The 10,840-nt window shown below is 40.2% G+C and overlaps 1 protein-coding gene across 2 annotated transcripts in view; it reads right to left on the reverse strand.

The window, feature by feature from the left end:
- Positions 1 to 8,759, reverse strand: part of Dmtf1 (cyclin D binding myb-like transcription factor 1) — a 37,609-nt gene extending 28,850 nt beyond the window's left edge. For both annotated transcript variants that reach the window (XM_013026055.1, XM_013026054.1), the window contains exons 1-2: positions 8,650 to 8,759; positions 727 to 830 (exon numbers count right to left, since the gene is read on the reverse strand). The gene's annotated coding sequence lies outside the window, so the exon portion shown is untranslated. The remainder of the gene's footprint in view (positions 1 to 726; positions 831 to 8,649) is intronic.
- Between the last annotated feature and the right edge of the window lie 2,081 nt (positions 8,760 to 10,840).

Raw genomic sequence — 10,840 nt, forward strand, 5'->3', positions numbered from 1 at the left:
CTTTCTTTTATTAACATAAGGTAGTTCTATGATGGAAGCTCACTGATATTTTCATAGTCACAAAATGGTTGTCAAAACCTTAGCCAAATGGCTGTTGTCAGGTCTGAGAGCTTCTTCCAAACAAGTCAAGGATCATCTCTCATTTGACAAAAAAAGAACACATCTCTTTACAAGAATATATTTTATCTTAAAGTATTAACATGTAATATTTGATCAGAAACCATTATAAAATGACAGATGTATATAGAACTCTATCTAGGAATCTGGAAAAAATAAAATGGCATCAAGCAAGCCAGAAAGGGGAAATTTCAAGATCTTCAATACGAAGTGAAGCCTTATAAAATGTGAAAAAAAAAGGTCTTCAGAAGGATTTTTAACAATAATCTGATCTTTACTACAAAAGGCCAACCAAAGAATTAAAAGAGCATAGGAGCTCAGTACAAGGATTTTCAACAATTAAAATTGGATTAAAATGTGTGTGTGTTTTGCAGAAATCAAGTAGAATTACTATCTAAGATGGTTATAGTTGAGAGTTCTTACATATAATTAAATTTGCAGTGGAAGCTTTTAATCTTGCAAGAGAAATCTCTAAGCAGCTATTGTGTTTGTCTCATTCTTGAAGGCATTCTTTACTTTTAAAGCTAGTCTAAACACCTACTAGAGAAGACACAGAAATATAGAAGACAGGTGAATATAGGAAAAAGAAAAAGTACCCCATAAACTTACCAGAAAATGAGAGCTTTCACTCTGGTATAGTTCCTTTGTATCTTACCCGTTGATGTATGTGTGAGACTACAATTTTATATTGTCCTTTTTAGAGTCCATTTACACTGAAAAGTACAAAGGAAACAAACTCATCATTTACAGGAAATTTTTCATTTGTAACTTCTGCATTAAAAAAGTAATATCAAATTCCTTATCGCTGGACATTTATGTTGTTCTCAAATTTCTTCAAATCATATTGAAACAGACATTCCTTAAGTATAATAATTTCATTATGCCCAAGGGATGGCATGGAACCTTTCAGAGTTGGGAGTCTAGTGGAAGTTTTTTGTTGTTTTTTTTTTTGGGTCCGGTCGGGGGGGTCTGAACTCTGGGCCTGGGCACTGTCCCTCAGCTCTTCAGTTCAAGGCTAGCGCTCTACCACTTGAGCCATAGCACCACTTCCAGCTTTTTTCTTTTTGCTTACGGGATGCTGAGGAATCAAACCCAGGGCCTCAGACATGCAAGGTAAGTGCTCTACCACTGAGTCACCTTCCCAGCCCCTAGTGGGAAGTTCTTAATCAGTTGGATAAGTATCCTCAATAATTATGAGATTTCCATCTCTAGCTTCCTGTTTTAAAGTATTCTCTCTTCTACCTGAGAATGCTCCTGAAATTTATTTTGGGGGCCTTTCCAGAGCCAGCAACCTATACTTTGGACTTCCACTTTCTAAAACTGAGCTAAATGAAGTTCTTTTCTTTATGACATGAACTTGTCTCAGTATTTCATGATCATGACAAAAAAAATTAAAAAAAGAGACAGGGTAGATACAAAAGGCTTTGAAAATCCTAGTTTTGAAACAGGGAATATTATTTACACTTTCTAACAGATCACTCAGATTGTAGTATACAAAATGAAAAAGTAAATTATAAAACATGTCATCCAAGAGATTATTGTGGTTTGGAAAAAGTAGCAGGAATTAATGAAAAATGGTTGGACAGAGGATATTGGTTTTTGGCAGGACCAATAGTATTTGTTAAATGAACACATGGAGAGGTGTGGTAAGAGAACTAAAGCTATTGCAATATGATTTTCTTGGCTTCTATCTTGAATTGATATGAAACATCCAAATGAAAGTGCCAAATTGATAGCGGGATATGTAGAAGCTTAACAGCCTAGAAGAGCACTTCTGAAAGAAGATTGAGAGATGTCAATGAGTAAGTCAACTTGTGATTATAGTGTTAAAAGTTGAACAATTTCACTCAGGAGGCTGAGATCTGAGGATCAACCTGGGCAGGAAATTCTCCGGGCAGGCCGGTGGGTATAGTTGCTGAAGTGAGCTGTGATTCAAGTGGCAGAGTGCTAGACTTTAGCAAAAAAACTCAGGGACAGGGCCCCAGGCTCCAACTTGAAGACCCAAGGGGGGGGGCGCAATTTAGTGCCTGTATTATAACTCATTATACACAAACTATGCTAAACACCGTCAATTCACTTTTATTTCCCCTTCTTTTGTAGTGAATTGTACCATGTGTCACTTTTATATTACTTACAAATCAAAATATATAGTGCAGGAAATAGAAAGGGATAAGCCTATAATGAAATGATATTCTTGATTTAACACACAATTCAGTTATTCATGTTAGGCTTTATCTCAGCATTGATGATAAAGTTCTGTCTTAGTACTGTCTTATCTTAGGTTGGTTATTTTCATTAAGTCTACATTCGAATCAGCTAAATATCAAATGCTACCAGGTGCCGGTGGGTCATGCCTATAATTCTAGCTACTCAGAAGGCTAAGATCTAAAGATCATTATTTGAAGCCAGTTGGGCAGAAAAGTCTGTAAGACTCTCATCTCCAATTAATCACAGAAAAAGTGGCACTGGCTCAACTGGTAGAGAGCTAGCCTTGAGCAAACGGGAACTCAGAGACAGCATCCAGGCTGTGTTCAAGCCCCAGGACTGGCCAAAAAAAAAAGCCAAGTATCTTCTTAAAAAAAAAAAAAAGATACATTTCTTCCTAGTTTGAGACCTAACTTTTGCCTTTTTTTCCCTTTTTTCTGGCCAGTAGTAGGGCTTGAATTTGGGGCCCTAAGCTCTTGTCTTTTTTTTGTTTTTGCTTATGACTGGTACTCTACCACTTAAGTCAAACCTCCAATTCCTGCTTTTTGCTTGTTCACTGGAGATAAAAATTCAGATTTGTCTGCTTTGGTTATAACTGGGATTCTCAGATCTCAGATATCCCAGTAGCTAAGATTATAGGTTGTGAGCCAACAGCACTCAGCTTTAGCTAATTTTCAGATAGGGCCTCATTTATGTTAGCCTGGCTTGTATTGAGAACCTACTTATGCTTTGCAACGTCATAGCTAGCTTTATTAAATGAGAAGGGGGGTCTTGGGAAACATGGGTTGTCCTTGAACCATCACCCTCATCTCAGCCTCACAAACAGCTAAGTTTATAGATGTGACCTGCCATACCCAGTAATACACTATTATCATGGAAAACCTACCAAAATATATGGTGAATTAAAGAGTGAAAAGCAGAGAGGCATTAATTCAATAATAAGCAAGGAGACAATCAGTTCCTATTCCCTGATATAATACCAGTTTTTCATATGCCTCTTAAAACTTTTTTATGTTACACTCCCAGTCTTTTAACCATGTATCAGGGTAACTTTGTTTTTATAATGATTCATGATACTCCTGCCTTAGCCTATGTACTTGAAACTACCATGCCTGGTTTCATAACCTCCTCTCTATCCATTTTTTTTTTTGCACCATTTACTGTAGCAGGAGCATTTTAAATGGTCACATTTAGTTTGATCAGCAAATATCGAACTTTTTGATTTTGACATTATACTATTTGTAATAACTTAATCACTGCCATACCTATATTTATACTATTGTATGATTTTTAAAAAATATGTTTCTTGAAGTATTCTTATTTTGAAAGAATGAAGAATCTCTTCCTAATAGAAAAACCTTACTGGCAGGTTAACACGTAACACAGGTATACATTCTACATAGGGATACACAGACATCAGAAAACAGACAAGGCCACAGAATCACATTTTGAGTACTAGTTTTATTCCATACAGAAATACAACACTTCATACTTGAGGTAGAATGCTTAGTACATGGTTCCAGAGCCTTGAAATTGTGTCTTTATATAATCTGTGAAAAAGTTTAAGAGCAGATTTATGAAGCATACAAAATTAAGGTACTTAATGTTCATTGACTTTAACACTGGGGTTGAATGTAGGTCCTTAAACTTGCCAGGCAGGTGCTCTGTATAGCTTGATTTTTAAGATAAAAAATGACTATAAACTATAATGTGTCAATAATGTTTGTAAGTCTATTCTAATAGGTTTCTTTTGTATATGTGTGCATGCATGTGTGCCAGTATGGGGGGAACTCAGGGCCTGGGCACTGTCCTTGGACCCTAATCCTCAGATCTCAGCCTCCTGAGTAGATGGGATTTCAGGCATGAGCCACTGGCACAAAGCTTTCTAATAAGTTTCAATTGCTTCAGATGTAATTATTATTTGAATAAGAAGAATTACTTGGTAATCTAGGTCGTTTTAAGGTAAAAGATTTAATACCTGACAACAAAACTATTGCCTACTAAAAAGTTATTTTTCATCTAGTGCATGATTTAAGGGTTTTTGTTTGCCTATACTATCAGTTATTCAAGACTGAGCACTTTTATACAAGACACCAACAAAAGCTCTATAAAAGGAAATAAAAATTATTACCCAGTTCCTCTGATTTACATTCGAGTTAATTTTCAAAGCACATTTTCCTAGCAGATACTTAAATACACATAGGAAATAATTATACCTAATGAGTAGTTCTTTTACTACCTATTGTGTTGTATAACAAGTGAATGATTAAGTTTGACCATTAGTGACTGGGAAAAATGGTTCAACAACAGTACATTTAACTAAAATATTTTGTAAGAGGATGGTTTGAGCAAGGCACTGGTGGTTCATGCCACCAGCTACTCAGGAGGCTGAGATCTGAACATTGGGGTTCAAAGCCATCCTGGGAAGAAATGTCCCTGAGACTTATCTCCAATTAACCACCAGAAAACTGGAAGTGGCACTGTGGCGCAAATGGTAGAGCATTTGCTCTTCAGCTCAAGGATAGCACCCGGGCCCAGAGTTCAAGCTCAAGAGACAAAAAAGAGAATGGTTTAAAAACAGCAGCAAAAACAACAATGAAGTAATTCATAAATACCTCTCTAGTGTGTTTTTGTCTAATTCCTTTCTGGTATCCAGTCTTGGAATGGGCTATTTTCCCACACATTTGGGGACCAGGGAGTCATGATTAATAGGTACTGTTTGAATATTATCAGTTTATCTTTATGAAATCAAAGCAAACAAATCTATTTGTGACTTCTATATAAATTATCTTCATAAAGTTAAAACACTATCAATACTGATGGAGAAATTGCATTAAACACCAGATATATTTTAGAACTATCTGCCTTTTTTGTGTTTGTTTTTGAGATAGGAACTGATCTTATGTCCAGGCCATGATGAATTGTAATCTACCTACCCATTTGTGATTTCCCTTGTCACTGAGATGATAGCTCACCTCATAAAGTCCAGTCATTGATCAAAATATTGCTGAAAACTTTTTTGTCTAGGCTGGCCTTATATGATTAATTCCTCCAATCTGTGCCTCCCAAGCTGCTAGGATTTTATGCTTAAAACACTATGTCTGACTCCTAAAAATGTTTTATAAACAATGCTAAAAATTATAGTAATAAGAGAAAATAGACCATTAAAAAGGAAAATGCAATGATTAAAAAGGCAGGGTAACATCTCAGTACAAATTAACAGCAACTACAACATATAAAAATTGGACTGAATCTTTGTAAGCTTTTTTGCTCTTCTGAAGTTGTGATTTCTATACAATAGACAATGATACATATTTAATATGTTATTCTGGTCTTCAATACTTTCAAAAATGCTTTAAGTGTCCTCAGTATTTCAACATCCATATTCCAAGGCTGTAAATCCTAAGGATGCTTTTTTTTTTTATTCACCCATACAAATGTAAACTCAAGCCAGTATACTTAATGGACCAAAAGAAAAGGAACTGTTCAAAAAACTTTTCAAGAACAATTACACATCAATAAATATTAGGGTATGTAATTGTTTGTGAGATAAATGAAGCTATAAAGTATTATGTAGGAAATATAGTTTCTTGTTGTTGGTAATTACTAAGTAGTGCCTAATTTTATCAATACACTTATCCCCTCCCCTTTTAAGTGGTGGACTGAAATGAGATGACATTTCTCCATCTTTTTTTTTTTTAAAAAAAACAAAACAAATAAGTAATGTCAGGCACTAGTTTCTCATGCCTGTAATCCTAGCTACTAAGGAGGCTGTGATCTGTGGATTGAAGTTCAATGCCAGCAATGACATAAGACTCTCAACTGAGCACCAAAAACTACAAGAAATGATGTGACTCAAATGGTAGAGTGCTACTCTTGAGCAGAAAAAGCTCAGGGGCAGGCAGTGCCAAGCTGAATTCAAGCTCCAGTACACACAAACTCTCATACACACACACATACACACACACACACACACACACACACGAAAAAGGGAAAGAAAAAAGATACTTCTAAAACCTGAATACCAGGAAGAAAAAGGTTTATATATAGTACTTTTTTTTTTTTGTCGGTCATGGGCCTTGAACTCTGGGCCTGGGTGCTGTCCCTCAGCTCTTCAGCTCAAGGCTAGCGCTCTACCACTTGAGCCACAGCACCACTTCCGGCTTTTTTCCCTTTTTGCTTATGTGGTGCTGAGGAATCGAACCCAGGGCCTCATGCATGCAAGGCAAGCACTTTACCACTGAGCCACCTTCCCAGCCCTATAGTAGATACTTTTTTTTTTTTTTTTTTGCTTAAGGCTAGCCCTCTACCACTTGAGCCACAGCTCTAGTTCTGATTTTTCTGGTAGTTAATTGGAGATATGAGTCTCAGGGACTTCTTTGCCTAGGCTGGCTTAGAACTGTGATCCTCAAATCTCAGTCTCCCGAGTAGTTGGATTACAGGCTTGAGCCACCCTCACCCAGTCTATATTATTCTCATCACTGCTAAAAGTATGGTCTTAATGTCTAGGCTGATGAAACATAGCAAATAATAGCATCTTGGCTCCATCAACTAGTTTCTTCAATTAAGATCTGAAGGTCCTAGATTGGTCCCTTAGAGCAAACTTTAAGGTGAGCCTATCAACTAAAACAACGGGAAAAAGTTACCTTGCTTGGTGGCACAAAAAAAGCACCTGGGATATAAAAATGGGATGAAATCAGCACAAAAGGTGTTAACTTTTTTCTTCATAACAAACAAGTATTTGGTACTCTCTCAGCATTAAAATGTTGTTAATTTTAGAGTTGTTTTCTAAATTGTAACTAGATTTCTAAATGGTAACCAACTATATGAAATTTTATCATTGCTTCACCATTATAATAAGAAGCTAAGATTCTGGGGTGTTATCACCTCAGGAGTTGTATAAAATTAAAGCTGGGTGGAACATTACTCAATTACTAAACCAATCAAGATACAAGAGTGATTATTTAAGACACACACACAAAAAACCAGCTTAAAGACATTTAATAGGAAAACCCAGAAAACGCTAAACTGAAGAAAACGAATGGGTTCGTGAAACATTCAACATAATCAAAAATTATTTCATTTGAACTGGTGCCTAAAAGCTAAAGACCGTAATTCACAAATCAAAACTCTTTAAGTGTTACGGAAAAAAAATCCTAAACGGCATTATTTTTCTCCAATTATGACAAGGAATAATCACAGTATAGAACGTGCATGCATCCTCCCCTCGGACCCCCCTCCCCCCCCCCCGCCACGGTCCCAACAAGAAGGTAGACCATGAACTTTCCAGAAAAGCCATCACCCGAATACAGGCTGGGAAGGGCTTCGAGGAGGAGCGGTGTCCATTTTCACAGAACCATCGCCGTTCCCGTATGGACACCGAATTACTTTCACCATTTTAACTACATGAAGACGGGTTTGCGGCCAGTTCTCTCCCAAACCTACCGGAGACGGGGCTACCACTACCTAGGTCCCCCAGGCGATGGTCAAGCAAGTCCACTCGGCTCCCGACACAGTTCCAGCTAGTTCCTGTCTGGCAGGCGCGTTCGGTTCGGCTAGGGCTCCCCCCCCACCCCCCGCACCGCACCCCGGCCGGTCCCGCGGCCCACCTCCCCGCACGCCGTCCCGGACGGGTAAGAATGGGAGGCCATCAGACTAGCAAAACCCCGACTCCTTCGGTCGTGAGTAGCCGAGCAGGGCTGAACGCAAACTGAAGCGAGACGAGGGTGATCAGGAGGGCGGTTAAAGGGGGACCGGGAGGGGAACGCATGGAGAGCGAGCGGGGGAGGGGGCGGGGGGCTAGACCCGCTCCACTGTCAATACCACTCAACCTCGAGTTCCACCGATGTGCCGCTAGCAGCCCAGGATCGTCCAGCAGCCCTTACGAGGCACGCCGCGGGCCGGCCCCTGCCGGTTCCGGATTAGTTCAGCATTAGGCCTCCGCTCCCCACCAATGCTCCCGGCCCACCCCCCCCAGGGGTCCCGGCGCCATTTAGCTCCTCCGAAGCCGCCGCCATTTTCCGCCCCCGCCGAAGCGCGGATCAGCCCGGGCCATCGCTCGATCGCTCGTTCGCTCCCCTCAGTTCCGCAGCTCCCATCGCCGCCGCCTCAGCTCGGCTCTGAGGAGGAGGCCGCCCCGGCCCGCACGCAGCCGGAATCCGGCAGCTTCCACCTCACGGAGACTCAGCGCCAGCCCTGCCGCGGCGCCCCGGCGCCGGCAGCCGGCCAGCCGGAGCTGAAGGGCCGAGCAAAGGGGGCCGGGCAGCCGCCACTGGGCGGAGCGGCTGTGGCGGCGGTTGGGACCTGAAGGTTCCATCGCGCACTTACTTCCTGTTTTGGGTCCGGGCACTTTGGAAGAACCAGGATGGAGGCTCCAAAAAATACCAGGATGGAGGAAGCAACCACGGGCGAGAGTGGCTACAGCTGCAGTGAGCGAACGCGACGAGCCACCGGAAACGGAGCTGCGACCGCGCCCCGCCTCCGGAACGCTCCCTCCCCCCTACCGCCCTCCGGCCCGCCTCTCCCGTGGGGCGGGCCCCGCGCTGCGTCACTTCCGGCAAGAGCTGGGAGCGCGAAAAAAGGGTTTCGCAGGGGTCTACCTGGTGCTCTCGGGACACTTATCTGTCTTCCGGCAGGACCTGGTCTCTCGCGTCCACTGCGAAATGGGTTTTCTTTTAAAATTTTGTTTTCTTTTGCAACTGTGGTTCTCTGGGCTCGTGAGAACACCGGCCCCGCGGGCTTTGGTTCTCAGGGATCTCGTTGTGAAACTGAACGCGTGTGTCCGGGCCTTCGAGCTCGGTTTGCCTGGTGTCTGCTTGTGTCTCTAGACTTGCTGCTCAGTTTTGTTGTGAACATTAAACTCTAAAACCAAGGTTTTGTTAAAAATTAATGTGAAAGGGCTAAGTTCCCTTTTTAATATGTACTGTTCATAAATAATTTTAATATAAGCTAACCTATGGGGTAAGATAGTGTCATGCTGTAGATGTTGGAGTCAGACCGAGGTGAATCTTTGCTCCAGTGACTGACTGTATGTTGCTTAACTTCTCTTAAGTTTCATTTACCTTAGAAAAATGGGAGTCAGGGGCTGGGAAGGTGGCTCGGTAGAGCACTTGCCTTGCATGCCTGAGGCCCTGGGTTCGACTCCTCAGCACCACATAAGCAAAAAGAAAAAAAAAAAGAGAAAGATGGGAGTCAGAAGATCCACTTTCAAAAACTAATGTTGACAACATGTTTGCATAGAGCTTGATATATGTAGGCTTACTAGCATAATAAATGGAAACTTTGAAACGTAGTAGAGCAGTTCTCAAAGAGCAGTTCTCATGCAATAATTACATATACACCATGGTTGACACATTGATGAGAAAGTGGTTCTCAATTAGCAAGAGGTTTTACTAACCAACTATACAGGATTCTTTTCACTAAGCCATAAAAGTCATACCTACATTGGTTGTCTGTTCTCTTTTACAAAATCTTAGATAATCCTGAACCCTCGTGTTTAATTTCCTTAACTTTTAATTTCATTAACTCCCTTTCTAGGTGACTTTTTGGCTTTTTTTTTTTCATTACTATCTTTTCCCAGAGTCAGTTGGGTTTTACTTAAGACAAGTATATTTTAATAGTAATTAATGCCTAACTGAAAAGCAAGGACTTGTTAAAATTTTCTCCCACAAGCAATTGATCAATAAATCTGCGTATCCAGCTGGGTACCCTTCAGTACTGACACCACTAGAGGTAGCATGAAATTCCAAAGTATGATCTCAGTTCCCAAGACTGGTCTCACTGCCTGTACTTTAGATGCCATTTGCAAGCCCTATAAAATTTAATTTCTCCAACTGCATCCACAGGTTTGATTAATTTGTTTGAGCAGCTCACAAAACTTAAGAAGATATTATGCATGAATGAAACAGACTTTGTGTTGAAAAGTGATTGGACAAAAGGAGTGTGATCTAATGCTAATAGACTGAGGAAGGAGACCCAGAATGACGTCTGTTTAGATTCACTGTGCAACATTCCATCCTTAAGGGCATGCATGGGGCTGTATTTCTTCTGAAGTAGGGGTCTTTTCATCTGCTATCAGATAAGGTAGATCTAAGAATTTCTTCATAGCCATCTCCAAGGCAGAAAGATGGAGGAGATAAATAGAGTTTCTGTGAGTTGCTTTAAGAAAGTCTACTTTTTATGGCTTGCATTGGGGAGGAAGTTACAAGATGAGAATCAAGAATGAAAATAAAAAATATATAACATAATAATTTTAATCTATTGTAACAAAATCTTTATGTCTTTAATTTGAATAATCAATGTTCAAAAACTATCCATACAATTTAAATCATAGAACTTTCTGTAGTTATACATACAATGGGTACCTAAGTAAAGCCTGAAACTTTATCCTAAGATTACCTAATTAGGAATTAATGCCTGGTAGAGAAATGAGAAGTATTTCTATCACAAACAGAAATCACTATATTATAAAAGTAGAGTACAGTTACGGTTTTGCTGCATTTGCTAGCTATGCTTATCT

This window comes from Dipodomys ordii, unplaced genomic scaffold (genome assembly GCF_000151885.1).
Source record: "Dipodomys ordii isolate 6190 unplaced genomic scaffold, Dord_2.0 Scaffold90, whole genome shotgun sequence".
NCBI lineage: Eukaryota > Metazoa > Chordata > Mammalia > Rodentia > Heteromyidae > Dipodomys > Dipodomys ordii.